Genomic DNA, 25,071 nt, shown 5'->3' with positions numbered 1-25,071 from the left:
ACAATGACGGGATGAGGGCTGTCTTCCAGACTCTGCAGACGCTATTAGAGGAGTCGAACCGCGTCCACGAGCAGGGAGTGGTGCCGCTCATGGCAGCAACCCAGGCCGACACCGCACGGGTGGCATCCGCGGTGGAGGCAATGGGTGAAACGGTTTCGGCCATGGGTCAGGTTATGCAAGGCGTTGGGCTTAATGTGCACGCGTCATCCTCGGCCCTGGACAGGGTTGCCCTCTCACAGGCAGCAATGCCCCAGAGCCAACACGACATTGCCGGCGCGCTGCGGGCCTTGGCCGAGTCTCAGCAGGTCATGGCCCAGTCGCAGCACGCCATGGCACAGTCACAGTAGTCGGTGGCACAGTCCCAGCAGTCAGTCGCGGAGAGCATCAACCGCCTGACACATGTGCTGGATGGCATCGTGCACTCACAGGTTGAGATCGCACAGTCCCTGGCGGTAATGTCTAACTCCCTGGACCCCGTCTCTGCAAACCTTCGGATCCTGGTGGATACCATTGTAGGCCTCCAGGACTGGCAGCGCCAGGTGTCGGTGGCGCGACGGGGCACCTCCCCGCTCGTACCTCTGTCCCAAAGTGAGGCCCGGGGGCCACCGGGTTCCCCAAGGGAGGAGGAGGTTTCGGGGCCCGCCCATTAACTCCATCACGGGATGTCCCGGAATTCTCGGCCTCCCCCCGTCCCATCCCTGGTGCATCGGGTGGGCAGCAGGCAGAGCAGGGTGGCACAACGTCACCCGAGACGCCCGCAGAGCAGCCTGGCCCATCAAGGCCGGGTCGCCCCAGGAAACGCTTGCCGAAGGAGAAACGAGTCGAAGGGGGCGATTCGCAGCAGTCCTCCTCCACTCCTGCTGTATCATCTGGGGAATCACTTAGACGTAGTGGTAGGGCCCGTAAGGCAACAAAGAGAGACACTGAGTAAGTTGGCACGGGTGAAGGGCACAGTTTAGTTGTTGGGGCTAGGGTACCTGTAAATTATTGTTAACATTAAACGCACTGTTCCACCTTACTTGTAATACCGTGTGATTGTTCCACAGCCACAGGAATCGTGATGGTGACCGTCGCTGGGGTTGACGAGCGGTGAAACTTTGGTGCCGGGTGTGTAGTCCCTGCTCCTCCCCCCACCCCCTCCCACAGCTACCCCACGCGGGCACGTGATGGAGTGTCCGTGATGAACTCAGCGGCCACCAAGGTGGATGGTTCAGCTATTGCCATGGGTCAGACTCTCTCTAACGATTCTGAGTTCACAGCTCATCGCAGAGCGGGCTGTCATCATTCCACATGGCACTGATCACACCCGCTGACACAGCCATCAATGTTGTGCCATACCGTCTGGACCCAGTGATAAGGGTGATGTCGAAGTGGAGCAGTGTACACTGAGAGGGGGTGGGGGAGGGAGGGGTTGTGGTGGTGGCAGTTGTGTGTTGACCCTCTGCACGACTAGCGATGCAGGTGGTGGTTTGGTGTTCAGCGGGGACGTCGCATGCGACGCGTGAACCGTGCTGCCACCAAGGCGTCGCGTGCCCGCCGTCCTCGCCGGGTCCGTTGTGCCACCTCCTGGACATCACCAGCACCTGGGTCGTGTCTGCGTGCTGCACACGCCACTTGGCTAGCCTCCTCCTCCTCCTCCCCCTCCCTCTCCTCCTCCTCTGTGCTGGCACCACTGCCACTGGCTTCTCCCTCCACCTCCTGCAGCAGGTCATCTCCCCTCTGCATCGCGATGTTGTGCAGCGCACAGCAGACCACAACAGTGCGAGCGACCCTATCGGGCTGGTACTGCAGGGCCCCTCCGGTGCGGTCTAGGCACCTGAATCTCATCTTCAGGAGGCCAAGGCAGCGCTCCACCACACCCCTGGTTGCTGCATGGGCCTCGTTGTATCGTGTTTCCGCATTGGTCTGAGGCCTCCGTATAGGCGTCATCAGCCAAGACCTCAGCGGATAACGCCTGTCGCCTAGCAACCAGTCCCTCAGCCGGGGGGGATGTCCCTCAAACGTCGAAGGGATGTACGACTGCGCCAGTATGTAGGAGTCATGCACACTCCCTGGGAACCTTGCACAGACGTTCATGAACGTCATGCGGGGGTCGCATACCACCTGGATATTCATGGAGTATGTGTTTGTGAACACCTCCCTATCCCCTGCAGGCGGGCGCATGGGGACGTGAACACAATCGATTTCCCCCTGCACCATCGGTATCCCGGCCACGCTGGCAAATCCACGAGCTTGTGAGTCTTGAGTTGCTCGGTCCTCGGGAAAGGTGATGTAGCGGTCCGCGATGGCATAGAGGGCGTCGGTCACATCCCGGATGCACCTGTGGACCGATGACTGGGAGATCCCGGAGAGGTCCTCGCTCGGAGACTGGAAGGAGCCGGTCGCATAGAAGTTAAGAGCGACCGTCACCTTGATGGCAACCGGGATCGCGTGTCCTCCCCCCGTTCCACGTGGGGCGAGGTGCGCCACGAGGTGACAGATATGTATCACCGTCCGCCTACTCAGCCGGAGTCTCCTCCTGCAGGTGATGTCCGTCGTTGTTAGGAAAGAGATCCGGACACGGTACACCCTCGGCCTTGGTCGTCGCCTCTGGTGCCGTGGCTGCACCCTCACTCTCTCCTCCTCCCCCTCCTCCTCCTCCCCCCCATGCTGCTCGACGACTGGCAACTCCTCGGCCCTTCCCTCTGCTGCTGCAGCTGGCCCTGCATCCACTGCGGGTTGTGGGTGTGGATGCTGCTCCATCTCCAAATGCAGTGCAGCGGCCCCAACCACTGCGCAGCACATAGCCGTTCTGTTCGCAGACATTGTGCTAACCCACAGAAGGGTGGTGGGGGGCAGAGAAACGGGACATGTTAGACGGAGGTTATTCGACAGCTCGGCAGCCGCCTGCCATGGGATACCTGTGTGTCCCGGTGGCCTGGTCGCGCTGCTGACACGCGGGCAGCCTAACCCCTGGTCACTTTCTGCATCCAACGGGCAGTTAACTATGTCCTCCTCACCGGTGTGTCAGTGGCCTGTGGCCGTAAGCCACAGGGCAACCAGCGTCCGTGTCCTCGTGACCGGCACGCCATGGCATGGTGGCAGACATTTTGTAACCGGGGTTGGACGAGTCACTCGCTGTCTCCCTACTCCCCCCACTCCCACCCCTCCGTCTCACCCACTCCCCCCTCCGTCTCCCCCACTCCCCCCTCTGTCTCCCCCACTCCCCGCTCAGTCTCCCCCACTCCCCCCTCCGTCTCCCCCACTCCCCCTTCCGTCTCCCCCACTCCCCCCCTCCGTCTCCCACACTCCCCCCTCCGTCTCCCACACTCCCCCTCCGTCTCCCACACTCCCCCCTCAGTCTCCCACTCCCCCCTCAGTCTCACCCACTCCCCCCTCAGTCTCCCACACTCCCCCCCTCAGTCTCCCACACCCCCCCTCAGTCTCCCACACTCCCCCCTCAGTCTCCCACACTCCCCCCTCAGTCTCCCACACTCCCCCCCTCAGTCTCCCACACTCTCCCCCGCTCTGGACCCCCTCCCGTTCTCGGGGATGCCTTCCCCGTTGTGGCCAGACTCCAGCAGTGCGCTGAGCGGTGCGCTGAGCGGTGCGCTCACCTACTCGAAGCTCTCATCAGCCAGCACGACTGGTTGACGAACTTCAAAAGCAGGTGTATTGGCCGGCGTGAAAACATGGCGTGAGGACGTCGGGACTTCGGCCCATCCGGGCCGGAGAATAGCGGGGGGCCAATAAGTCGGGCTTCTGGTCGTGTCGGGGGGTCTTTCGAGGCCTTTGCCGGGAATGCCGACGTGTAGTTTGTGCGGGGTTCGGAGAATAGCGGGAGGGCGTCGGACTGGCGTCGCCGTGACAATATGCGCGGCCCGCTATTCTCCAAACCGGCGTGAGTGCGGAGAATCGCGCCCAATATCTTTTGACTATAATGGATGAGTCTACTAGGTTTCCAGAGGCCATTCCAGTACGTAATATTACAGCTAAAAAGATTGTGGAGGAGTGACTTAAGTTCTTTACCAGATATGGATTACCCACAGAAATACAATCGGATCAAGGATCAAATTTTACCTCAAGGTTATTTAAAGAAGTTATGGATAGCTTAGGAATAAACAATTTAAATCAACTGCATACAATCCAGAATCACAGGGAAAATTAGAAAGGTGGCATCAGATATTAAAGACAATGTTGAGGGCTTATTGTCAAGATTATCCTGAGGATTGGGATAAAGGAATTCCATTCGTACTGTTTCCAATTAGGGATGCACCTAATCAGTCAACCAAATTTAGTCCTTTTGAACTAATTTTTGGTCATGAGGTAAGACCACTTAAATTGATTAAGGAAAAATTGGTGAGTGAGAAATCGGAAATTCCATTATTGGATTACATGTCAAATTTTAGGGAACGATTAAATAGAGCAGGTGAATTGGCGAGACAACATTTAAAAGTTGCACAAAATGTGATGAAACGGGTAGCGGACAAGAAATCCAGGTTTTGTAGTTTTGCCAGTGGAGATAAAGTTTTAGTATTGTTACCAGTGGTAGATGAGCCTTTAAAAGCTAGGTTTTGTGGCCCTTATCAGATTGAAAGGAAATGAAGTGAGGTGAATTATGTGGTAAAAACACGATAGAAGGAAGACTCACCGACTGTGTCATATGAATATGCTTAAAAGGTACTTTAAAAGGGAAGGAGAGTAAAAGGAGGTTTTAATGATTCTAACTCAAAGTGACGAACCAAATCCAGATGACTGTGAATTTGACATACCTCAAATTAAATTGGAAAACGAGGATGTTCTTAAAAATTGGGATAAATGGTTGAGTTACCTTCCAGTGGAAAAACGGACTGACCTGAAAGAGTTATTGATATGACATGGGCAAGTTTGTAGCGATATATTGGGAAGTACTAAAATGGCTATACATGATATAGATGTGGGAAGTGCTGTTCCAATCAAACAACATCCATACAGTTTAAAATTGGCGCAGGTTAACAAAGATATTGAGAGTATGCTTAAAATTGCATAATTGAAGTCGGTAGCAGCCAATGGAGCTCACCCATAGTGATGGTACCAAAACCAGACAGTACCCAATGGTTGTGTGTGGACTATAGAAAGGTTCATGCAGTTACAAGAACGGACTCTTATCCTATCCCATGTTTGGAGGATTGCATTGTGAAAGTGGGACAATCAGCTTTTATTTCCAAACTGGATTTACTTAAAGGTTACTGGCAGGTACCTTTATCCGAAAGGGTGAAGGAGATTTCAGCTTTTGATTTCAGCTTTTGTGACTCCAGATGGTACATACCAATTCAAAGTTATGCCATTTGGCATGAAAAACGCCCCAGCCACATTTCAACGGTTAACTAACAAAGTTGTTTCAGGATTATGCAATTGTGCAGTATACATCGACGATCTGGTTATTTTCAGCCAGACATGGACAGAACATTTGAAACATCTGATGGAGTTATTGGATCGACTTCAGGTGGCAAGTTTGGTGATGAACCTAGCCAAAAGTGAATTTGAAATAGCCCAAGTTACTTTCCTTGAGGAGTTTCCGATACCGTCAAGACAAAGGGCAATAAAGTGATTTCCTGGCATGAGTGGATTTGATCGAATTTGTGCAAACTTTTTGGTGCGTGATTTCTCCACTGATGGACTTGCTGAAGAAACGTCGAAAATTTCAGCGGACAGCGGACTTTTAACAGGCATTTGACAGCCTGATGCTCCTGTGTTAGAGAATTACAAGGGACTCTGCGATCAGATTGAAATAAAGTATCTGACTTTAAAGAGAAATGCCGAGGCGTAGAGAAATGGACGGATCGTGCAGAAACCTTCTTGGTTGCTGACCCGAAAGCACGTAAAGTGCTATGCTTACCCCACTGCCACCATAGAGGCGTGCGGTCGTGCGATTGTTATGGGCCAGGGTTTAGAGAACCCCAAAGTGTATCATGGAGTTCACCTGACCCACAACGTTTAATAGATTGTGGTTATGGGGACACACGGGCCTACTTTATAGGTGTGATGCAACAGAAATCTACAGTACCTTTAAATTAAAACAATGTTTATTTATGAAACCAGTTTACACTTTATAAACCCCCAGTAAACATCTTAACAACTATCAACACCAATAAATCCCCCAAAGAATACAGTACTCTCTAAGTAACTCTTAATCTTTCTTTGCAACATGCATAAGACAAAAAGAACCCTTTTTACAGGAAGAGGCGGGCAGGGTTCTCTGATCCTGAGGCTAAGCGTTGACGGCATCGGAAACGCCGTCACGTTTGAAGCGGTTAACGCAGCTCCAGTTGCTGATCCAGCCATGGAATGGGCGCCGGGGATGTGCGCATGCGTAGTAGGCCCAGGCGAACCTGCGCACGCGCAGTCCCACCGGCGTGATTTCCACGCATGCGTGGTGCCTCCCTTGTCCGCACTGGCCCCGACGCAACATGCAGCAGTACAAGAGCCAGCGTGGAAGAAAGGAGGCTGGGAGACAGAGCCAATCAGTGGGCCCCGATCGCGGGCCAGGCCATATCGGAGTCCCCCCCCGGGGTCGGCCCCCCCTCGCTCCCCCCCCACCCACCCCCCACAGACCGCCACCCCCGACCCTTAAACGCTGAGTTCCCACCGGCTAAGAGCAGGTGTGGGTGAAGGCCGGCTGAACTCTGCATTTCCACGATGGCTTCCAGGCCCATCCCGGCCCGAGAATTGGCTAGGGGGCTGTGTAGAGCAGCCCGTGGCCCGCGTCACTCTAACCACGCCAGCGTCAATGGCGCCGATTCTCCACTCTGCGAAGAACCTCCCCCAGTAGCGCTCCCTCTTGGCCCCCCTCAGGCGCATCTACTCCTTCCAGAGCCAGGCTTTCATCCGCCTGACCCGGGAGGATGTATTAGAGGGGGAAATTCGAGGTCCCGCATTTTCTGGTTTGATGATAACATGAGGTGCCACGCCTGCAAAAAGGTGGGGCACACGCAGAAGAACTGTCCCCCCCCCCTCCAAAGCCACCACAGACACCAAGGCGGCTGCGGTTGGCACCGCCGGCTCCTCTCCCTCCATTGGCATTACCACCCTGGCCCGACAGGGGGATACTATGCCGGCGCCTACTGGCTAATCTGCTGCCAGCGTGGAGGAGGGAGGGCATCCACAGGATGCAAGGCCCAAAAGAAGGCACGCCGAGGATCGAGTCCAAATACCCTAACCCAATCGGCTTAGAGACTCCTGCGCGCCGGACCTCCGGCCTGGGGGCCACCGCGGACACTCCAGCTCATCTCGGGCCCACTGACACCTTAGCGCCGGGTATTGGGCCCGGTGTCGTTTTGGCACGGGTCAGCAAGGGGGATGCGTGTGCTCCCAGGCCGGCACGGAAGACGCCAACATCTCGAACCCAAGGGCAGAGTGTTGAGGGAAGGGGGAGGTGGGCGATGCGAGAATGGAGGTTTCTTCAGCGCAGGCCACACCCCCGAAAGTGGCACCACTCCTTGGAGGGGAGGGAGAGAAACATCATGCCTCCCTGCCTCCCCGGTGCAGAGAGGGTGGCGCCCCGACCCCTGCTCCTCGACAAAGTCCATCACCTTTCGATCCATGAGCTGTCGCAGCCGCCCAACCAGGACACCTCGGGGCCGGGTGGGAGCGAGACTCCCGAGGGCCCTTTCCGCCTGGAGCCATTTTGCACCCCAGAGGCGTTCCTTTTCGCAATGCCAGAGGGCTGTGGCAGCTCCCTGACCTCAGGGTCATTGGGCAGTGGTGGCGAGGAGAGCCGCCCCTCTCCATCCTAGCCTCCGACATCAGGCGTCGCCATCTCCATCCTGGAGCTTCTTCCGAACTGTTCCTGGGTCTACCCGGCATCGCAAGAGGAGCAGGGGTCTGAGCCGCCACCTCCCTCTGGCCTCATACAATTAGAGGAGTCTGCGCGGAACCCGCCTGTCGACGATTCGAGGGGTGGGATCAAGGCAGACCCAGGGCTGGTTGGTGGAACTGTGCCGTCCGCCACACTCAATATGGCAGAGGACGCAGTCCCAGACGGCGACTGTCCGAAGGAGGACAGCTGCTCGGTGGGGGGCATGGGGATGATTTTGGGTCCATCTGGAGCAAGACGATGGACTCCCTCGTGCCCGACACCGAGTTGCCCCTCATCCCCCAAGGGGAACTCCGGGATTTTCTGCGTGCAAACTGCAGTCGCCAAAACCGAGTGCAGCCAGCCCTCGACCGGTGGTCGGACATGGCGCTGCACATCCGGTCTTCCTGTGCCTACGTTAAAGAGACGGGAGACGTGGACGCTTCTGAGCAGCACTGGCTCAAATCTTTCATCGCCGGACTCATGAGGGAACAGAGGGGCCTTCGCTCCTCTGCTCCTTCTGTGCGCTGAAAAAGGCGAAGGTAGCACTTTACCACAGACACGGAGGTGACCATAGCCAGCCTCAACATTAACGGCAGCAGGGACGCAATCCGCAGGTTCCAGAGGTTCTAGGTCCTCCGGGACGGGAAGTATGCGGCGTGCTTCCTGTAGGAAACCCAGGCCGCTCTGGGAGACGAAGCCACATGGCTCCTGGAGTGGCGAGGGGGTGTCTACATGAGTCACCTAACCTCACGTTTAGGCTTGTTGGCCCCACATTTTTAGCCGGAGATCTTGGGGTCAAGTAGCCAGTAGCCAGTGCCAGGCCGGTTGCTGCACCTGCCGAGGTACTTCGCTTTGTGAATGTCTACGCTCCCCAGGCTGGCCAGCAGCAGATGACTTTCTTTGGACAAGTGTCCATTCAACTTGGCACCATCGCCATGTGCGAGTGCATCGTCCTGGGAGGGAATTTTAATTGCACCCTCGGGACAAAGGACAACCTTGGTGCCCAGTGCAGCTATCGTTTGGTGGTGAAGTTAAGGAACCTGGTCGGGTTCTTTGACTTGGTGGACGTCTGGCAGACTCTCCATCCTGACTCTCCATCCTGACTCCAGCGTCTTCACTTTTGTGAGGCCTGGAGTTGGAGCATTCAGAATCGACCGCCTCTACATTTCAAGGGCGTACCTGCCCTGTGTCCCAACGGCCTCTGTGAAGCAGGTGCCGTGCACGGATCACCGTCTGGTGTGGGCGGGGTTCGTCCCGTCTCGCGCTCAGTCGTGGTCCGCGTACTGGCATTTTAACAACCTGCTGCTGGAGGTCGAGCAGTTCCTGGGCTCGTTTCGTCACTTCTGGACTGGCAGGAGAAGGAAGCGGGGAGGCTTGGAGGCTTGCGCTCCTTGAGGCTATGGTGGGACGTGGGCAAGACTCATGTGCGTACCTTCTGTCAGGAGTATGCGAGAGGGTCGAAAAAGAGGTGGAAACCTTTAGCACAGTGGGCAAAACATACATAGAACACAGAGTGCAGAAGGAGGCCATTCGGCCCATCGAGTCTGCACCGACCCACTTAAGCCCTCACTTCCACCCTATCCCCATAACCCAATAACCCCTCCTAACTTTTTTAGGACACTAAGGACAATTTAGCATGACCAATCCACTTAACCTGCACGTCTTTGGACAGTGGGAGAAAACCGGAGCACCCGGAGGAAACCCACGCAGACACAGGGAGAACCTGAAGACTCCGCACAGACAGTGACCCAGCGAGGAATCAAAACAGTTGCCTTGTAATTCAGAACAAGGCCAGCAGCGCGGGTTCAATTCCCGTCCCGGCCTCCCCGAACAGACGCCGCAATGTGGCGACTGGGGGCTTTTTACAGCATCTTCATTGAAGCCTATTTGTGACAATAAGCGATTATTATTATTAAATCCAGGATCGAGGAGTTGGAGAAGGAGGTGCTTGACCTGGAGTCACGTCTTGGTCAGCCCGCTGAGGACCCGGCTCTGTGGCTGGCGACCAGAGAGAAGAAGGGCCGCTGCGGGATATGCAACTGGTCGGCTCCCGGGGCGCATATGTGAGGTCGCGGATCCAGATCCTCATGAACATGGACCGCGTCTCCCCATTCTTCTACTCACTGGAAAAAAGGCACAGGGTACGTCAGCACTCCTTACGCTGCTGGTTGACACCGGGTCCATCGTCTCGGATCCAGAGAAGGTTTGGGCCCAAATTCGAAGCTTCTACAACGCCGTCTTCTCTCCAGATCCATCCAGCGAGGATGCTTGCAGAGTTTTGTGGGAGGACCTGTCGCAGGTTGGCTTGGAGGGCGCCGGGAGGCTTGATACCCCTATAAGCCTGGGGGGCTGACCAGCGCCCTCGAAAACCTGTCCAGGAGTAACTCCCCCCTCCTATTCTACCTCAGACCCCCTCCTATTCTACCCCTGCCTCCTCTTATTCTACTCCCTCCTCCGTTCTATCCTCCCCCACTTCTATTTAACCCCCCATTCTATTCTCCCCCCGTTCTATTCCACCCCCGTTCTATTCCAACCCCGTCCTATTCCCCCCCCAGTTCGATGCTCCCCCAGTTCTATTCTCCCCCCCGTTCTATTCTCTCCCCCGTTCTATTCTACCCTCCCTGTTCTATTCTACCCCCTCCTCCCCATTCAATTATACCCCCACCCCTGTTCTATTCTACCTCCTCCCCCATTCTGTTACCCCCTCCCCTCGTTCTATTCTACCCCCACCCCTGTTCTATTCTACCCCCTCCCCATTCTATGTTACCCCCTCCCCTTGTTCTATTCTACCCCCACCCCCGTTCTATTCTACCCCACCCCGTTCTATTCTACCCCCACCCCCGTTCTATTCTACCCCCACCCCCGTTCTATTCTACCCCCTTCCCTCCATTCTATTATACCTCTTCACCCCCCTCCTATGCTACCCCGTCGCCCCTCCTATTCTCCCCCGCCCCCTCCTATCCTACCCCACCCCCCTCCTATTCTACCCCACCCACTCCTATTCTACCCCCACCCCCTCCTATTCTACCCCCGCCTCTTCCTATTCTACCCCCTAAGCCCTCCTAGTCTAACCCCGGCCCACTCCTATTCTACCCCTGACCGCCCCTATTCTACACCCGACCCCCCTATTCTACTCCCGAACCCCCCTATTCTATTCTATCCCCCTATTTTCCCCCCGGTTCTATTCACCCCCCCCCCCGTTCTCTACTGTGCCTCATCCCGTTCTATTCTACCCCCTCCCCGTTCTATTCTCCCCCTGTTCTGTTCTCCCTCATTCTATTCTCACCCCCGTTTTCTTCTCTCTCCCCATTCTATTCCACCCCTCCGTTCTATTCCACCCCTCCGTTCTATTCTCCCCGTTTTATTCTCTCCCCCCATTCTATTCCACCCCCATTCTATTCCGCCCCCCCGTTCTATCCTCCCCCACTTCTATTCAGCCCCCCGTTCTATTCTCCCCTCCCATTCTATTCTCCCCCAGTTCTATTCCAACACCCCATCCTATTACCCCCCCAGGTCTATTCTCTCCCCGTTCTATTCTCCGCCCCGTTCTATTCTCCCCCAGTTCTATTCCACCCCCGTTCTATTTTCCCCCTCCGTACTATTCTTCCCTCCCCCCCCGTTCTATTCTCCCCCAGTTCTATTCCACCCCCTGTTCTATTCTCCCCCCTCCCATTCTATTTTCCCCCCTCCGTACTATTCTCCCCTCCCCCCGTTCTATTCTAACCCCCCATTCTATTCTACCCTCCCCGTTCTATTCTACCCCCTCCTCCCCATTCAATTCTACCCCCACCCCCGTTCTATTCTACCCCTCCCCGTTCTATTTTACCCCCTCCCCTCATTCTATTCTACCCCATCGCCCTTCCTATTCTACCCCGCTCCCTCCTATTCCACCCCACCCCCTCCTATTCTACCCCACCCTCCTCCTATTCTACCCCGCCCCCCTCTTCCTATACTACCCCCTAAGCCCTCGTATTCTAACCCCGGCCCACTCCTATTCTACCCCTGACCGCCACTATTCTACCCCCGACACCCCTATTCTACTCCGGAACCGCCATATTCTACCCCCCTATTCTATTCTATCCCCCTATTCTCCCTCCAGTGCTATTCTCCCCCGTTCTCTTCTGTGCTTCCTCCCATTCTATTCTACCCCCCCCCCCCCGTTCTATTCTACCCCCCCCCCCCCCGCTCTATGCTTCCCCTCACGTACTATTCTATTCCACCCCCTTTTGTATTCTCCCCTACCGTTCTATTCCACACACCCCCCCCCCCCTGTTCTATTCCCCCCCCATCTCGCTGTGCCGGACCCCGCCCCGCCCTGACGTGTCAGCCGATGATTGGGCGCAGGCCCGGGTTATAAGCGGCCGCCGCGGTGCCCAGCTCAGTCTGGAGTTCACGAGCTGCTCCATTCCAGTGAGAGCTGCGTGGGCACCACCACCCGGTGAGTACCGGCCAGCACTGCGGCCTAGCGCCGGGCCGCACCGATTCATACCCCTTTCGTCCCCCAAACACACACACACACGCCCGTGGCCGGCCGCGAGATGGGGGAGCACGGGGGAGGGGCTCGGTTCCCTCAGGCCGGGCTGCCCTGCCCAGCTGCGTGGCGGCCTCAGCCGACCAGCAGGTGAATGCGGGGCCCGGGGCGGCGTGGGCCGTTTAGTTTTTTTTTGCTGTCGGAAGGCCTGGCTGCCAAGCCCCCGGCCGGCTTGAAGGCCCACGCCGCCGGTGTCGGTTTCCGAGCGGCACCGGCGTCGTTGTGGGGTCTGCGGCCTGTGTCGCCCTGAAGTCGGTGTCGCTGTTCCCCGCGCCCCCCCCCCCCCCCCCCCCCCCCGGTCACGGCGGCCCCGCGGTCGGTGTCGAGGTGGCCCTGGGGCCGAGCGGCCGCCTGCTGTCTCCCGGCGCGAGCGCCGCCGGGACAGGAGGCTACGTGTCAGTACTGCGCAAGCGTACAAAGTTTCGCCCAAAGTTTTTTAAAAATTCGTGCACAAAGTTTTGTTTTCTGGCCCCCCCACCAAAAGAGCTGAATGCCCATCAGAGGTGCGCGGTGCCCACGTTTCTCCCCACCCACTTCTCGGGTGGCAGTTTTCTAGTCTGCCTGGTTCTAACAGCAGAAAGGCCTTCCTTGCTGCAGAGACAAAGGTGATTATGTAATGGAGTGTGCTACGTGGAATAACCCAGAGCAGGTCTGGAATATCAGCAGCTGAGCAAACTCTAATCCACAGATAAGACAGCCCCCTGCCCTCTAATATGCCATACTCAGCTGCTGTTCTCCTTTTTATTGTGCATTTTTTTTCCTCCTCTAGAGTTGTCCATACTTTGGGAGCACTTCGGTTTATCCTTTAGCCTTTCTCAGCTTGACTGGTGACGTTGTCATTTCTGAAACTATATGTGGCCCTTTTTAATGTGGAAGGGTGGTCTCTGTAAAGAGGATCTGGCTTTTTTTCCTTTGAAAGTGTCTTTCTTGATGTAAACTTTGCCCGTCACCCCTAATTGCAGCACACAGTGTCTGTGTGAGAATGTTAATTAAATGAGCCGTGAGTTGCTGAGTTGGCAGTGTTTACCACAGTCTACCCATTGCTCTTTTTAATTGAGTACGGTGTTATTGTATAGTGAATAATGATTAGTTTAACGAACTAGTAACATTCTGGATAGTGGTGGGGTTGAGTACCTTACATTAGCTTCTAACTTCAGTTCCAGTTGCTAATAAGATCTGGATTCACTTAGTCACCGATTATAATGTACACGTGGGACCCACAATGCATTATTGGTGAAGATTTCTGCTTGGATAATTTATTAATGTGAATCAGCTGATATACCTTTTCAGAAAGGGTGAGTATCCAAATAAGTTGGCATAAATTTTTTTTGATGGTTCTCCTTTTTTAACTCATTCCTCCCCTGAACCACCTCCCATAATCGCCTGCCACCATTTGCACTTAACTAATAGTTGTCAAATTTTTTTTTAGTAAGTTCTGATATTACTTAATTTGAGTCGGACTTAAAACCAATTGATGACTTGTGTTGATTTTCATTGTATTACACTTTTTGAGTTAGTTATGTTTCTACCTGTTTGCAATTTTTCATAGTATTAGACCTGGCAGTGACTGAAGTAAAGGTTGTAGTGCACAGCCTGTCATTCATGCTAGCCGTTGCTCCATTGCATCATTTCACACTTGATGTGCACATTTTTTTTTGCCAAATCCTCAAGCAACACAAGTGGATATAACTTTCTGAAATGGAAACGTGTAATATTTTGGAGCAATGCTTCATTCCGAACCTGTATCTGACATGTCCCAAAAGGTAGATGGGCAATCTATTGCATCAGCTTGGCACATATTCATGGTAAACAGCTGATTCCTCCTACGATTAGTATCTGAACTGCAGGCTCCAAATCTTAAGACGTCTTCATGTATGTGTTTGTTCAGTTTACAGTTGCGATACCATGGCAGAAGTTGATTCAAAATCTTAATTGTTTCATCAATAACTACACGTTGTTTCCTTTCTGTTTCCTATTTCGTAAATACAGAAACAGGCCTCCTCCCACCTTATTTCATCTAAGCCTATTAATGTAACCTTTTTGCCTTTAAATTCACCTCAGTCACTTAGTGTCATCAAAGGTTTCACATTCTGTCACTTTTGACCTAGATATTGAACCATGAGGAAAAACCTGTTTATGCAGTGACTGTAGGATCAGTAATGCAGTCGTTGCTCGAGCTTGTGGTTGAGGTAGGTTCAATCATAGCTTATAGAACTGTATTGGATAATTATCTTGAGAGAAAGTTTGAAGGGATAGCGGTCAAAGTGTGGGAGTGTGACTAGGTCAATTGTCTTCCAGAAAGTGGCATGGGCCAAATGGTCTCCTTCTGTGCTATGATTCTATACCTTTGATCATTTTTGTGAACAAAAGGGTGTGAAGGAGATCTGCCTGCGACATTTGTCGCACCATTGATCGCGAGGGTTGATTCGGCTGGCTGGCTAGGCGGATGTCTCCCTTCCCTCACAGCTCCGTGTGTGTGTCTCCTGAAGTTCAGCACTTGGTTGCAGAGGATGATCCTCGAGAAGAGGACCGCTCCGCCGATCTAGGGTATATGACGTAGCTACAGTCCCCTGCTAGGCTAAACATCCAAGACCATTTTTTGTGAACTAATTGCTGTGCGTTGGTACTTAAGATGTTTCCTCATTAAAATGCTCCTATAGCACTCTGTTTTTCCTAATGGGACATGCTTCATTTTCTTCCAGACAAAATTGATAACGTCTTCCTGTATTTGTATAACAATGTTAATTTAGTAAAATGCCAAATTAATTTAGCAATATTTCATGAGGCTTGTTGGAATTGGACTAACTGATGCTGTAAAGACATGTGACTAGAATTTGAACCATGTCTTTGGGAGGGGGATGGGGGGGATGGTGTGGAAGACTTGCTTAAGGGAGCCAATTCCACAGCCTATGGTCTTGATGGCCAAAGGCATGATTAACAGTGATTGGGTGAAGGAAGTGGACAATGTATAAGAATGTAGTTGAAGGAATGCAGAATTCTGGGAAAGTCAGAGGCTGGGGAAGGTTAGAAATGATGCGGCTTGAACATTGGAATGAGAATATTGAGGGATTGGTGAACCAGCGTGCATGTGAGCTGCACAGCGGTGATGAGTGAAAGGGATGGATTGTGGGTAGCCAGGCTTTTGGGGGTGAAAAATAGAGGCTGGCCTGGAATTGTAATAATAGAGTATTGAGCTAGCAAAAGCATGGTTAATAGTTTGAGTGGTGAATGAATACTAGTGGTACAGAGGTGGCAGTAATGGGTTGGAAACTCAGCTCAGTAAAAGAGGACACCAAGTCTGATTCAGCCTGAAACAGTATCCAGGAAGGGAGTTGATTGGTGGTTAAGCACTAGGTTAGTGTATTGTGGCACGTGTACCGATGCATTTCTCTCAGACTCTACTTCCTCCAACTGCCGCATTTCACTTTGGTGGGGTTTCTGGCAACTGCATGTGAATTGCTTCTCAAAACAGGTTTGTCGGATTTTGAAAGGTTGGGATCTTTGCTTAAATTAACCACTTCTTTAAATATCTATTTGAAACTGGCTGTTGTATTTTTCTTAGCACCACAAAGCTCCATTCTGACTTGTTAGTCTTTAATGACAACTGTCTTGGAATGCATAGTGCTGTCATCATACTGCACCTCTGGCCCCTGTCTGTGCTGCATTTGTGCCTGTGGGTTTGTTAACTGTTGAAAATGTAATGATCGGTGGCTTTGTTTGTATAATCCAATCTTTTTGAGATGTCTATCTATTGTCAGCCAGTCCTTAGTTTTCCCGTGATGCCTTGGGGATGGAAAAAGAGAGAGATTAGTTCGGGATCTCGTTTATGACGGTTGCCCAGTGCCCTAGTTGAATGTTGTGAAGGGTTGACGTGCGGTTTCGCCTCAATTATCAAATGGTATGCTTACTGGTTTGACTCAAATGAGATGTTTAGCCACTGAAGGTTGGGAACCAAAGCATGGCTGCTCTAATCTAAAGATGAAGAACTTTTACTTGGGACATCCCAAAACACTTTGATGTAATTATGAAATGTAGGAAAAGGGCAGCACAGCGCAGTGGATAGCACTGCTGCCTCACAGTGCCGAGATCCCATGTTTGATCCCGGCTCTGGGTCACTGTCCGTGTGGAGTTTGCGCATTCTCCCCGTGTTTGTGTGGTTTTTGTCCCCACAACCCAAAGATGTGCAGGCTATGTGGCTTGTCCACGCTAAATTGCCCCTTAATTAGAAATAAAGATGAATTGGGTACTCTAAATTTATTTAAAATTTTAAACAAAAATGAAATATAGGAAAAGTAGCAGCCAGTTTGAGCATGGCAAAGAGATAATGTCCAAATGTTTGTGACGTTGGTTGAAGGACTGAATGCTTGCCAGGATATTGTGATCCCAGACCCGAGCCCGAGGATACTGGATAGGAATCCCAATACCTCTTTTAATTTGTAAAAACGTAATTTGTAAAAACTAAGGACCGGATACTTTGCTCCAGGAGTGATTCCACGCACCAATAAGTTTGTATTAAAACAAACTCGTATTAAACATTGCAGAAATACAGCTTACAATTAACAGTTTAAAAAATGCTTAATAAAATCAAGAAGTTTACAGCACAGAAGGAAGCCATTGGTCCATCGTGTCCTTTCTTAACAACTGTTTCAAGTTGCCTGGCCACCTTCAGAAAATTATGCACTTGAACCCTGAGGTCACTCTGTCCCTGGACTCCCCTCCAAGTTGTGCTATTGAGCCTGTATTGTCTACCCATGTTTCTTCTCAAAATGCATTACCTCACATTTCTCTACAATGAAATTAATCTGCCAGGTGTTTGTCCATTTGGCCAATTTGTCAATGGAACACTAACTCCGAACTGATACCTCCTTTATCTTCAATCAAGCAAACCCATCACAGGTCAAAAAACACTTTTAAATAAAGTTAGCAGGATTATTTGCATTTCCCTGGATAGAGAAAAGTTGAACGGCTGCTTGGAGAGAGAGATACTTTCAGTAAACAGCTAAAAGATCCTGCTGTCAGATTACTGCTGAATCTGACAGCCTCCTGCAAAAGGTGTTGTTCAGATCTCAGTTTCCAGAATACGAACAAAAGCTGACTGCTTAGGACCTGGCTCCTCCATTGCTATTGCTTAGATATTTATTCCATTCAAATCCCAGGACCTGCCAATGTCTTTAATTATCTACTCCTCAGAAATCATTACAAAATCCCTTTTAGTCTTTTCCTTGTAAACATAAGCATGGCTTGAAAGAATGATCATTTTTTAATTTTAAAAAATAATTTAGAGTACCCAATTCATTTTTTCCAATTAAGGGGCAATTTAGTGTGGCCAGTCCACCTACCCTGCACATCTTTGGGTTGTGGGGGAGAAACCCATGCAAATACGGGGAGAATGTGCAAACTCCACATGGACAGTGACCCAGAGCCAGGGTCGAACCTGGGACCTTGGCGCCGTGAGACAGCAGTGCTACCCACTGTGCCACTGTGCTGCCGTAAAGAATGATCATCTAAATTGCATCTTTTGCGGCAACAAAGTCTCCCTACCTTTTAAACCAGGTTTTTAGTATATGTTACTACAGCAGATATATGCACCCCATACCCAGGCTTTTAACACCTTCCTACAACAAATACATATAGGCCGGGATTCTGTGAATTTTTGTTATAAAGATTGTGATGTTTATATGGGGGTAATTTGAGGATTGTTCTAATCTTTTAGAGTTTTTCATAGTAGATGGGCACATCACAGGGCAGCACGGTAGCATGGTGGTTAGCATAAATGCTTCACAGCTCCAGGGTCCCAGGTTCGATTCCCAGCTGGGTCACTGTCTGTGTGGAGTCTGCACGTCCTCCCCGTGTGTGCGTGGGTTTCCTCCGGGTGCTCCGGTTTCCTCCCACAGTCCAAAGATGTGCGGGTTAGGTGGATTGGCCATGCTAAATTGCCCGTAGTGTCCTTAAAAAGTAAGGTTAAGGGGGGGTTGTTGTGTTACGGGTATAGGGTGGATACATGGGTTTGAGTAGGGTGACCATTGCTCGACACAACATCGAGGGCCGAAGGGCCTGTTCTGTGCTGTACTGTTCTGGAAAAAAAAAGATCCCATTACTGCAAAGTAGACCCCATTACTGCAAGCATTATGGTGGAAGTTAATCCTATTGTATTTTAGTATGAAGATCTGAAGAAACAAAATCAAAGTACCCTTGATCTGATATTTTAATTAAAGGATTAAAATTGGGAATTTTTCTGATTATCAGTTGAAATGTGTTGTGTGTTTTTTTTTAGCACAACTGAGGCTTGAGTTAAAAGTTGAGCTAAGCAAAGTTCCTGAGTTTGAACTGCAGGTGTTCCACCCTTTGCTTGCTCAGTTTGCATTATTTGCACCCATGGAAAGGTGTCTGGGAATATTTTCATTACCATGGATTCGGTAAAAGCACAATCTAGTACATAACCAGAGCATCCCAGATTCTGAGTTTGTGATTAAATTTAGTTTCATTGCCCTGATTGTTTGTTTTAAGAGATTGCTGGTAAAATGCTTGTTTTTAACATTGAAGGTTGGGGCAAAAGGTTTTTGCGGGATTCCACTTGTACTGTACAATACTAGACACGTCCCCAATGCACTGAAGTAGTTGCACTCAGTCCTGCTAGCCAAGTTCTGTGTAATGTTAATAGAGTTGTACAATTCATTGCTATTCATGTCCGGGAGAGATCACAAAGGATGAGATTGCATTTATGTAATACTTTTCCTCGGGCAAGCACAGTGGTTAATTCATGCAAAAGTCTGACTGACCGGGAAAGACCGGTTGATTACTGGTGGAGAGATGAATATTTGCTGAAGAACTCCTTTAAGGGTGATGTGGGTTCTGTTGCATTGGGCAGGGCTATGAATGCCATTTCCTCCTTGGTACTGAGGGTCACCTGAGATTGTGTACACACATCAGGGCAATGGGACTTGAGCTCCCAAACTTCTGACTGGGGTGAGATTGCTCCCAAACTTCTGACTGGGGTGAGATTGCTCCTAAACTTCTGACTGGGGTGAGATTGCTAACAACTGAGCCAAGGTTATACTCAACCAGATTTAAAAACTGCAGCAGTGTCTGAAATTATTACTAAGATCGTGCCTCTGATTTGGGAGTTGTAAGATGGCAGTTAGACCCTTCAGGAAACCTTAGTAGGATGTAGAATCCTTATTTATACCATGATAGCTGCTGCACAGTTATTCTCTGCTCTTGGTTAAGGCTACCACTGAGTTGATGCAGCCTTTCTAATTGAGAGCATTCCCCAAACCCACTGAAATCCAATCACACGAACCTGCCTCCCATCCATTGATTCCATCTACACCTCCTGCTGCCGGGGGAAAGCGGGCAGCATAATCAAGGATCCCTCCCACCCGGCTTACTCACTTTTTCAACTTCTTCCATCGGGCAGGCGATTCAGAAGTCTGACAACACGGACGAACAGACTCAAAAACAGTTTCTTCCCCACTGTCACCAGACTCCTAAATGACCCTCTTATTGACCCTCATTAACACTACACCCTGTATGCTTCAACCGATGCCAATGCTTATGTAGTTACATTGTATATCTTGTGTTGCCCTATTATGTATTCTCATGTATTTTCTTGAATTTTGTTTAATTCCCTTTTCTTCCATGTACTGAATGATCTGTTGAGCTGCTTGCAGAAAAATACTTTTCACTGTACCTCGGTACACGTGACAATAAACAAATCCAATCCAATCCAACTAGATAAGCATGCAAGTCCATTCTGCGCTTTATAGCCATTAATAGCTTTAATTTTATTAATTGTGAGACTGTTAAGATGACATGATTATTTTTTCAAATAACTTCAAAAGAACGGATGAGACTAACACAAGTGGTACAATTTTAAAAGGCGTGCATGAAGAAAGAGACACAATGGGACCTTCGTCCCCAAATCATAGAAGTGGCAGGGCAGGTTGATATGACTGTTTCCATTAATGGAAAAGCATACGGGACCCTTGACTTGGCATAAAGGAAATGGAAAAAATCTCAGTCAGTAACCAGGGGAGATGGATCTCAAATAATTGACGACAAAATTCAGGGGAACTATTATGTAGTTATCTGAAATGTGCTGCTTCAAGGTGCTGGAAGCAGTTTCGATTGTAAGTTTCAAAAGATTTGGGAAAATGGTTGAAGGAAATTTAATTGCAGAGCAATTGAACATCTTTTCCAAAGAGCTGTCACAGGTATGAAGTGACATAATGACCCCCTCCTAGTGGTATATAATTCCAAGAACATTTTACCTTGCTGAAATACCTTCCTTTTGTATGGCTATGTTGCTGAACGTAAGATGTAACTGAACCATGTGGGTCATAAGATATGTTGAGTTCCGTTTGAGTTGGGTAGCCTCAATCATTGAGGTTTAAGATGCTCCAGTTCCTCATTGGTCCTGGATCAGGAATGGGAAAGATAGCCACTGCTCCTGCTACTGATTTATTGCCTCAGAGCACCTGATAGAAAGTGCAGGTTTAAATAATGGATTTAGTTGGAAAATGATTCCACTGCCATCACACCATCTTGCCCAACAGTTCAATGGCTTGCAATTGGGACAAATGGCTGACAAGCTGTTTGCTTGGATGAGGTGCTCGCGACTGATGAGAAGTTGTGATGTCCTTCCCTAATAAATCGAAACTGGATTCAAACATTGTATAAGTTAAATGGCTTGTGCTTCGAATTCCAATTGGAGACTGGTCTGTTTGTTGACTGTTGAAATTTTTTGATGATCTGGCAATGCTGATTCCTCCTGAATTTTCTTTTTCCTCCCACCCCACCCGCACTGCTTGTTTCATAGGCGACTATGTCCCCCGTGTGGGTTGCCATTGGTAGTTATGGAAACAGTATGTGGCTGCCACATATAAGGTTGACTCAAAACAGGCTGGTTAAGGAATGTGAAAACCGTTCTTATCCTTGCTGACCGTTGTGTAATCCTGTTCTCGGCAGCAGTGCTGTGTTGCTAACCATTACTGTCCATGCCTTTTCATGTGTGATTTGTGCAGCCTTTTCATGCTTCTGGCGTGCCTGCCCGGGCTTTGCTGTCCCAGTCCTGGCGTGGCCCCAGGGCTCTTCCACCTGCATTTCCTCAAGTCTGAAACTTGTCTAGTACATTCTTATTAGTGAAACACCACCCTGTGGGGTTCCTATTCTTAGAAATTAGCCTGGGACTACTTTTGAGTCGGTGAAAGATTCTGAATTCTAAGAATTCTACACTCCATTCAGTTTAAACAGGATTTTCCTTTTTGTAAAGGTTTTGTTTGTTTTATGTAGATGTGTGAGCCCACAACATGTTTTCTACCTCCAGTCCTGGGATAAAACTCCATGGGTACTTGCTGCCTTCCAAAGCTTTGCCCAAACTCTGATTCGAGGTTCAATTCTGAAATATTGAACTTTAACATCTGGGCATTCAGTAATAAGGTGGTCTGGCTCAATTGACTGTGTAGTCACTGCTGAGGTCAGAACAATTGTGGATACTAGGTCCATCCATAGACTTTATCTGAACTGGCAGTGCAGTGTTGTGGGAGTGTTGTCCTTTAGATGATAAAGATGAAACAATGACCCAGTTTGCCTTTTCAGATTGATGTAATAGATTGCATGGCATTTTCCTGAGAAGAGCAAGATGTTCTGGGCAGCATTTGTCCTTTAAACTGATTCTCATTTTTCCTTTTTGCTTGATCTTTTGCTGGATTAGTTGCTATGTTTCCTACATTAGTGACTACATTTTTAAAAGCTGTGGCCCCATGTTGGGCTGTCCTAAGAACTGTAAATTTTAAAAATGTTTATCACAAATTTTAGGATGAACTTTCTACTAAATATTTTTTCTCCCCCTCCTTTTTTGAATATCGTGTTATACACTCTTATTTCCTCCTGCAGGTTTTGTTAACTCCTCAGCACAGATGCATACGTGTCATTCCTTTTTTGGGACCTTGGTCTACCAGCTGCTGCTTTCGCTGCCATTTCAATGGAAATTTGCATAACTAAAATAAGCACCCTTCATCTGTCTGACAGTAATGACAGGCTTACATTAAAATCAGCCTTTTGCTTTGCATACTATAACTGAGCTGAATTGTAAAATCTTCTTTCTTGAATTCGGTACTTATTTATGCACTTGATTTCTGGAGCCAACATCGCGTGACTTCTCCTGAGTTCACAAAGAATTCAGCTTCCCAATTCTGGTGCCAGATTGTGGAATGCATTTTTTTTGATGGGTGAAAAATACTGTGGGGGGTGGGAAAAGGGATCTGGACCCATCACCCATGTGTTCTACATTGGCTGCCAGTCAGGCAACACTTCAATTTTAAAATTCTTATTCTTTTCAAATCTCTTGCTCCCTCTATCTCTGTAATCTCCTCCAGCCTTATAACCCGTTGAAACCTCCTGTGGTGTTCCAATTTTGGTCTGTTGCACATGTTTGGATTTCTTTTTTTTTTGCCGTTTATAAATTTTATTGAAATGTTTTACAGAAAATATAACAACAAACAATGAAAAGCAACAATAAAACACCATAGTAACTGTAACACCCCCAAGACCTTATCAACGCATGTATCTCACCCCCCCCCCCCCCCAAACCCAGTAAACAACAAGAGAACGTAAAAATAAATAAACATAGTCAACGCACCCTCCCCCCGGGTTGCTGCTGCTGCTGACCCAGTACCCTATCGCTGAGCCAGAAAGTCGAGGAAAGGTTGCCACCGCCTAAAGAACCCTTGTACCGATCCTCTCAGGGCGAATTTGCCCTTCTCCAGCTTAATAAAACCCGCCATGTCATTGACCCAGGTCTCCACGCTTGGGGGTCTCACATCCTTCCACTGTAGCAAGATCCTCCGCCGGGCTACTAGGGACGCAAAGGCCAAAACACCGGCCTCTCTCGCCTCCTGCACTCCCGGATCCACCGCAACCCCAAAAATCGCGAGTCCCCAGCCTGGCTCGACCCTGGATCCTACCACCCTCGACACCGTCCTCTCCACCCCCTTCCAGAACTCCTCCAGTGCCGGGCATGCCCAGAACATATGGGCATGGTTCGCTGGACTCCCCGAACACCTGACACACCTGTCTTCGCCCCCAAAGAACCTACACATCCTAGACCCGGACATGTGGGCCCGGTGCAGCACCTTGAATTGGATGAGGCTAAGCCGCGCACATGAAGAGAAAGAGTTCACCCTCTCCAGGGCATCAGCCCATGTCCCATCCTCGATCTGTTCCCCCAGTTCCCCCTCCCACTTAGCCTTTAGCTCCTCTACTGACTCCTCCTCCACCTCCTACATTATCTTGTAGATATCGGATATCTTCCCATCCCCGAACCAGACCCCCGAAAGCACCCTGTCACTCACCCCCCTCGCGGGAAGCAAAGGGAATCCCTCCACCTGCCGCCTAGCAAACGCCTTTACCTGCAGAAACCTGAACATGTTCCCCGAGGGGAGCCCAAATTTCTCCTCCAACTCCCCCAGGCTCGCAAACCTCCCATCAATGAACAGGTCCCTCAGCTGTCTGATGCCCGCTCTGTGCCAACCCTGGAACCCCCCATCAATGTTCCCCGGGATGAACCGATGGTTCCCCCTTAACGGAGCCTCCATCGAGCCCCCCACTTCCCCCCTATGTCGCCTCCACTGCCCCCAAATCGTGAGGGTAGCCGCCACCACCGGACTCGTGGTATACCTCGTAGGAGGGAACAGCCACGGCGCCGTTACCAGGCCCCCCAGGCTTGTGCCTCCACAGGACGCCATCTCCAACCGTTTCCATGCTGCCCCCTCCATCACCCACTTGCGCACCATAAACACATTGGCCGCCCAATAATACCCCGAGAGATTGAGTAACGCCAGGCCCCCACCATCTCTACCCCGCTCCAAGAAGACCCTCTTCACCCTCGGAGTCCCATGCGCCCAAACAAAGCTCATAATGCTGCTAGTCACCCTCCTAAAAAAGGCCCTAGGGATAAAGATGGGCAAACACTGAAAAAGGAACAAGAACCTCGGGAGAACCGTCATTTTGACGGACTGCACTCTACCCGCCAGCGATAGCGGCACCATGTCCCACCTTTTGAATTCCTCTTCCATCTGCTCCACAAGCCTGGTAAAATTAAGCTTGTGGAGAGTCCCCCAACTCCTGGCCACCTGCACCCCCAGGTATCTGAAACTCTTCACTGCCCTCTTAAACGGGAGCCTCCCAATTCCCTCCTCCTGATCACCCGGGTGCGCTGCAAATACCTCGCTCTTGCCCAGATTCAACTTATAGCCCGAGAAGCTCCCAAACTCAGCCAACAGCTCCATCACTCCCGGCATTCCCCCCTCTGGGTCCGCCACATACAACAGCAGGTCGTCCGCATACCCTATGTTCCTCCCCATCCCGCACCAGGCCCCTCCACCTCCCCGACTCCCTCAACGCCAAAGCCAAAGGTTCTATCGCCAGTGCAAAAAGCATGGGGGACAGGGTCCCTGCCTGGTCCCACGGTAGAGCCTGATGTACTCTGATCTCCTTCCATTGGTAACTACACTCGCCATCGGGGCCAAGTAGAACAATCTCACCCATTTGATGAACCCCTCCCTGAATCCGAACAGATCCAGCACCTCCCACAGGTACCCGCACTCAACTCTATCAAACGCCTTCTCTGCATCCAGCGCCACCACTATCTCCCCCTCCACCGCCGGCATCATAATAACATTTAACAATCTCTGCACATTCGTGTTAAGCTGTCTTCCCTTGACAA

At 50.6% G+C, this 25,071-nt stretch overlaps 1 protein-coding gene across 2 annotated transcripts in view; it reads left to right on the top strand.

The window, feature by feature from the left end:
- Positions 1-12,160: 12,160 nt before the first annotated feature.
- The window catches only part of hdlbpa (high density lipoprotein binding protein a), a 115,934-nt gene continuing 103,023 nt past the window's right edge, over positions 12,161-25,071 (top strand). Inside the window, exons 1-2 of one of the 2 annotated variants that reach the window (XM_038816179.1) lie at positions 12,211-12,254; positions 14,456-14,536. The gene's annotated coding sequence lies outside the window, so the exon portion shown is untranslated. Of the gene's footprint in view, positions 12,255-14,455; positions 14,537-25,071 lie in introns of both variants that reach the window. The other variant, XM_038816178.1, reaches the window with a different exon arrangement.

This window comes from Scyliorhinus canicula, chromosome 13, assembly GCF_902713615.1.
Source record: "Scyliorhinus canicula chromosome 13, sScyCan1.1, whole genome shotgun sequence".
NCBI classification, from domain to species: Eukaryota; Metazoa; Chordata; class Chondrichthyes; order Carcharhiniformes; family Scyliorhinidae; genus Scyliorhinus; species Scyliorhinus canicula.
This window is presented reverse-complemented; position numbering and strand designations above follow the sequence as displayed.